Below are 6,473 nucleotides of genomic sequence, written 5' to 3'. Positions count from 1 at the left end.
CAGAGGAAACTAGCAGTTTGATATTATTTATAAATTTCAAAAATAGATACTGGATTATGTTTGTAAATTGGTCTGTTCCTCTAGGCATATCAGATTACATTGATTCAGAGGTTTCACTTTTACTTGATTAAACGGTAATTAAGACTTTCGTTGGGCTACATCAGTAGTATGTTGATTCCTCACCTCTTTGGTGGGCAGAGACTCACAGAAAAAATGCACAACAGAGAAGGAGGTTAGAATTCTGATACTGAAGCCCTGGGAAGTAAACACACAGAGAAGCAGATATGTGAGGAAGGAGAAAAGTCTCCACTGGACATGGCAGAGGCACAGAGAAGAGAGAGAAACTAAGAGTCTAAAGCTGGCCTTGAGGAGAGTAGAGAACAGCTGAGTCTAGAGTGAAACAAGCCCTGGGAGAGAGATGAGACCTGCCAGCCTACAGCTGGTGGTGGAATAAGCTGGGATCACAGATCCTTAAGAGGAAGAGGAAGCCTGAACCCTTGCAGTCATCTTGCTTCAACATGTGGTAGCAGACTTTGATAAGGGAAGTAACTTACATTTTATGGCCTGGTAACTATAAGCATCTACTTTGAATAAATACCCTTTATAAAAGCCAACAGATTTCTGGTATCTTGCATCAGCATTCCTTTTGGCTGCTACAGAAACTATTAGTAAGAAAGGGCTAGAACACCCCATAGTTTGAGCTGATCTCAAGTCTGCAGTGATACTCATTATATCCCTTTTTTATGAATTATTATGGATTCTCTTCATCCTTTAATAGCATCTAAGCTGAGCTCTATAGCTTATCTGGGAGAGCTAACTATATCTACCTCTGAGAGCTATCTGAGTCCCTGATTATTATAACTTCCCAGAAATTCTCCTACATTTGTTCTTTTATTATCAGGATTAGGTAGAGGATAACAAAGTGAAATGGATAAATTGGATACAAAAATTATTCTTCATTAGCCCATTTTACAAAAGTAGTTCTACCTGTTCCTGATGGTCAGGCCAATCATGTCTACCCCAAAACAAAACACACACATATTCAGGCAGGATGATGTCACTAGAATTTATTTCCAAAAAATTGTCATCACTCCATGTTGGCACATGTTCCATATGATCTTCCTAATAGTTGCTCATTCACTCTGAAGAAGTGGAGTCCATTTATCCTCCCCTTCAGCCTACAGAGGCTTCACCCCCCCAAAATATGATGGACATATGACATGTGACTTCTGGGAGGTAGGTTTTGTTTTATTTGGAAGCTTGTTCTAGTGAAACTGGCCACCATATTTTAAGGAAGTCCAAACTAGGTCAGAAGTAGACATAACGTGGAGAAGTCCTTGTGGAGGAAAGCTGATGTCCCCAGTTATAGGCCAGTATCAACCAAAAGGCACAAAACTGAACAATCCTTCAATCGATTGTAGCATGAGAGTTTGAGTCTTCCTAATGAGAACTTTGACATCATAGAGGAGAGATTAGCCCTCCCATAAAGCTCAGTACAAAATGCTGATCCACAGAAATCATATGCATAATAAATTTTTTATGCTATTACATTTGGGGGTAAATAGTTTCACAATAGACTAACAAGCAGAACAGTTGTTAACTTCTTTCTTTTCAACTCGTCTCAGAAATAAAAGAGGCTCAAAGTGACTGGGAAACCACTGCAGCTTAAAGTTTAATGGGAATCTATTTGTGACTCCTGAAGGAAGTATTTCCTTTCTAAAAACCAGCACTTCTAGATCCACAGAGCCTAGGTTGGTGGGAAAAATTAGAGTAATGGTAAGTGGGGCTACTCCTACTTCTACTTTTTGATCCCTGAACTGCATGTTCTATTTAATGGGGGAAAAGAAAGTCCCCTAAAATGATTTCTATTTTTTTTTTTTTTTTTTTGGAAACAGAAGAGTTTTATACAAATACAAAGTTAGGCACCTTCAAAGCTGTCACTCCAATAAAGATACTCATTGAGATTAACACATCTCTTTAAAAATTTAACAATGTAAAAAAAAATCACAAAATAATCTGTTGATTAAAAGTCTTGAACAAACTTTACAGCACCTACAACAGAGTTTACAGACCCCTTCAAAAGTTTGTATATTGGTTTTATTACATATATTGCTTTAAGAAATACCATTAATACAAATGCATGGTTTACAATATCTGAATAACAAAAAGAAAAAAATAGATTACAAAATAAAATATCTTTCAGGCATTCATTATGCCAAGTATTTAAATTATTATTCATGCTATAATATAAGAATAATATTGCTTTAATGGTAAACGACATATCTCATTAGGCCAATGACCACTGGGGAGCATCCAGGAAGTTCCAAAGAAAAATCTAGCTATCCTTTCCATAAAGAAAAGAGAAGAGCAGCCATCTCTCGGTATCTCTTAAATATAAACTGTGAAGATTATTCTTATATTAACAGGACCTGAAGTACATGACCTTTTACAAATAAAAATAAAATAATTAGGTTTTTACTTGCTTGTGTATGTCTAGGGTAAGATGTTGCGTCATAAAGTACATAGTAAATTGTAAAATTAATGATTATTTCTTACTCTAACTGTTGTTCTAACTGTAGAAAGAAAATTTTCTTCTAAAAATAATCTACAGAAATAAAATATAAACACACAGAGCTCTGAGATAGACTAAGACCTATGAAATTCAGAGATCAAAATACAAAGGTCTCCATTATCCATGTGTATCAATGCAAATGCTTTCATTAATTTGGGATATATGGAGTTTAAGAGATGACATGGAGACATACAGAGATTACAGGACTATTTCATGATAAGTATATCACAAGTATATCCCATGGTAAGTACATCATGAAATAAATTATGACACTGTTTCTAGTGACACCATACCTTCAAGCCTTAAGTGCTAGAAAGAAAAAAATAAACTTGATATAAAAACTATTTTTCCTTTTATTTTTTTTTAATAAACTTTTTCAATGGTGAAGCAAACCCCCCTCTCCCGCCCCCCATAGAAGTTAGCCATGCGGGTGGGACTCTTTCTGAGGCCCACTCTACACCTGGTGTAGCCAAAGGGGTCGGCACAGTTGGGGCACCATGCCCATGATAATCGCTGCCAACCATTTCAGAGGGGAGCACTGAGGGCAAAGATCGCCCACAGCACTGGACAGGTAAATAAGTCCTAACCGAAAGATCCTCGATTTTACTCTGAACCGTTATTTTCTTGAGAGGGTGGCTTCCTGGAGTCAAGCAAATGGCTCGTTCCAACTTCATCCATATGATTCCACCAACGCACGCCAACCATTAGTCTACCTGTGACGTTCTTCACAGCCCCAAAGTCACATGACGACAAGATAACTGTCACCAGACAGGCAATAAAGCTGCTGAACAATTCACAGAGAAGATAGACTACAATTGCACTGACTCGAAAGAATAAATGGAAAAACGATGCCACTGGGTGTCTGGTCTCGGATTTTTTTTTTTTTTTTTTTTGGTGTATTTGTGGTCACCTCTTCTGTGTCAAGCAGTGAAACGTCTTCAGGGCGTCTTTACTGTTCAGCGTTTCCGCAGCCCAGCACCCGTCCCTACTGGGTGCCGCATTTGCTTACAAAGTGCTTGTCCACACTCAGAAGCTCTTTGCAAAAAACCCACCAGGCCGGTCCACTAGGCCTTCAAAATCATGCCCATCCTGCTGTAAGATGGCAGCTTCTGTGTGGTGAGATAAATTACGTAACCAATGGATTCTGTGGTTAATTTGCATACTGCTTCAACTGCTTTGCTGTGAGGTGTATTCTTTGATTTAATGTGATGGCTTCTAAAATCCTGTGTGTCAATAGATCAAACACTATGTAAGCCTTCAGTTAGAGCTGCTGGCTGAGGTGCTTTGGTCAATAAAGTCAAACTCATCACAGGTTATGCATCAGTTCTGGTAAAGGCAGATTATGTCCGTTACTGGCTGGAAAGAATCTGAGACAGATTGAGTCATGCATCACAGGAAAATAAATCTTAATCTTAATCCCATCCCAGTGGGTGTGGAACCTTTGATAAATAGGATCCTTGGAAGATGTTATTTTTAGTTGAAGGCAGTAGGAATCCAGAAGGGAAAGGAAAGGACCTTCTTATGGAAACCCAATGATTGCTGGTCAGCTCTAGTGTTACCTATTCTAGGAGGGAGCAAGCTTTCCTGCCTCTGAAACCATAAGCTAAGAAAAAAAGTCCATTGTTTAAGCCAATTCTTTTTTTGTTGTTGATATTTGTCAGATCTACGATAAATCCCTCATCAACTAATGGATGATTGATTTCTTCAAGAAATTTTTTGTTCTAGGAGTTTGTTTCAGTTCCTGGCAGGTTGTACATATAATATTGACAGTAGCTAATACAGTCTTGATGATTTGGGGGCCATTCACGTGGGCCCATTCATGACCGCTGTCGTTGCCGTCACAAGTATATAGTTCATGAGCCATTGTGCAAAGATTTTATGTTAATATCTGTACAATATCTGTGTAATTTGTAGATTAGTGTTTCTTCTGTGATGGATATTCTCTCGATTGTGTTCACATGTGATACAAATACCTTCACATTTCATTCTTACTTTCACAGTTCCTGCCACATTACTCTTTTCCAATTATCCTTTTCCATAATCTTTCATTGTTTTTGTTTTTTAACCAGGTCTGTCTAAACAGATAAGCCATTTGCAACTGGTCGCCTGACATATACATTCCAACTTAAAATCGCATCTTTACTATTATCATTGATGTAAAGGCAGTACCCACCAGAGGTTCTGAAAGATGGGAGAGGGAAGAATAGGTATAATATAGGGACATTTTCAGGACATTGGATTTGTCCTGCCTGATATTGCAGTGACAGATACAGGCCATTGTATATTTTGTCATAACTTCTAAAATTGTGAGGGACAAGCTGTAAACTATAATGAAAACTGTAGCCCTTGTTTAGCAGCAATGCTTTAATATGGGTTCATCAATTATAACAAATGTACCACACTAATGAAGGATGCTGTTAATTTGGGAAAGTGTGTGCATAGTGGTGAGGGACTGGGGTATATGGCAACCCCTTTTATTTTTTAAGTAACATTTATGTAATCTAAATCTTCTTTAAAAATAAAAAATAATAAATTTAAAAATTGCATCTTTTTCAACACAAAGTGTACAAACAGGAGTACTACTTGAAATATTCCTTATTGAGAGAAATTTCCCCCAGCTCTATCTTTCAGGACCACTCCTGATGGAGATATACTGAACTCAGATTATTTTCATTTTGCACTCACATAATGAAAGATCCCATCCATGGGCAAAAACCAGCCTTTGTCTGTTTCAACCTCCATTAGCTTGTCAGAAGGGACCCTCCTTGCATTAGTAGTATGGTGCATTTCATGAAATGAACCACTTTCTTGTCCTGCTTTCTTGTGCTCACTTGTCCTTTTCTTGTCCGATCAACAAGGTATTAATTGCATATTTCAATTGGTTTCTCCTAGTTATGACTATCTTTTGACTCTGTAGATCTGACAGAATCCCTGTTTGATCATACAAACTTCACATATCATAGACTAGTGGCACATCATAATTAGGTTCAGAGGCATACCAGAAGCTCCTTTACATGGCCATGGTCTTATAACTGGATTTTGTCTAGGTTCTTGATTATACTGCAGAAATGAATTTCAAGAGCATGTCAGGTTAGTTAAGCCAGTAATTTATTAAGGTAGGGAGGGAAGAGAAATGGGAGAAAATAACAGCTCATGGGTCCCAGGTAAAGGGGAAGGGGCTGAAAAATGATAAAGCTGACTGATTTACAAATGACAATTTCCCACTATAGATTATAAATGCCCAGGTTTTACTTGTGTGTTGATCCATGTGGGGAGACATTGTGAGAGCAGGGCACAGAAGGCAAGAACAAGGGTCAAAAGGCAAGAGAGAGAGGGTTCAACCTTGGTGTTTGCTTTTTAAACCATTAATTCCACCCTTTGTTAACGGCAGGGGAGGAGATCCACCTGTTTGCTGTTTTGATTGATTACCCCACCCATCAATACCCTAGGCAGGCCAAATAATAAGGCCCCTGGAGAATATTCAGGACTTCTCCTGGCTTCTGGAGGAAATCTTGTTCTGAATTGGATCTCTAGCGAGAGTCTTCCAGCAGCCATCTTGGGTTATTGATGTCCATGTGGACTTCTTGCCAGGTTCCAGATCCATCCATTGATTCCCTATCTTACTAGTTGACTTCAGTCTTGTTCGGGAAACCCATTGTTGTGTGAGTTGCTATATGATGCATTGTAGGAACACAAGCATTGGCACAACAGAGATTCTCAACAAATTACCACGATATTGCTTACACAGCACAAAGGGTTCAAAAGGGCAGGATAAGAGGTTCCATGGAGTCTGGAGCAGTCAACTGCTGGGGTGGTCAATTGCTCAGATAAGGGTCAGTGGATGGTGGGTGCACATACTCTGTTTTCTATGGGAGAGACAAGGGACTGGTTGTTTATATAC

At 38.6% G+C, this 6,473-nt stretch overlaps 1 pseudogene; it reads right to left on the bottom strand.

Annotated features, from left to right (window-relative positions):
* Positions 1-2,935: 2,935 nt before the first annotated feature.
* LOC101412003 (Golgi apparatus membrane protein TVP23 homolog B pseudogene) lies at positions 2,936-4,436 on the bottom strand (annotated as a pseudogene).
* Positions 4,437-6,473: the final 2,037 nt, after the last annotated feature.

The sequence above is a fragment of the Dasypus novemcinctus genome, chromosome 2 (assembly GCF_030445035.2).
Source record: "Dasypus novemcinctus isolate mDasNov1 chromosome 2, mDasNov1.1.hap2, whole genome shotgun sequence".
Taxonomy (NCBI): domain Eukaryota; kingdom Metazoa; phylum Chordata; class Mammalia; order Cingulata; family Dasypodidae; genus Dasypus; species Dasypus novemcinctus.
Note: the sequence above shows the minus strand (reverse complement) of the source record. Positions and strands in the feature narration are given on the sequence as shown.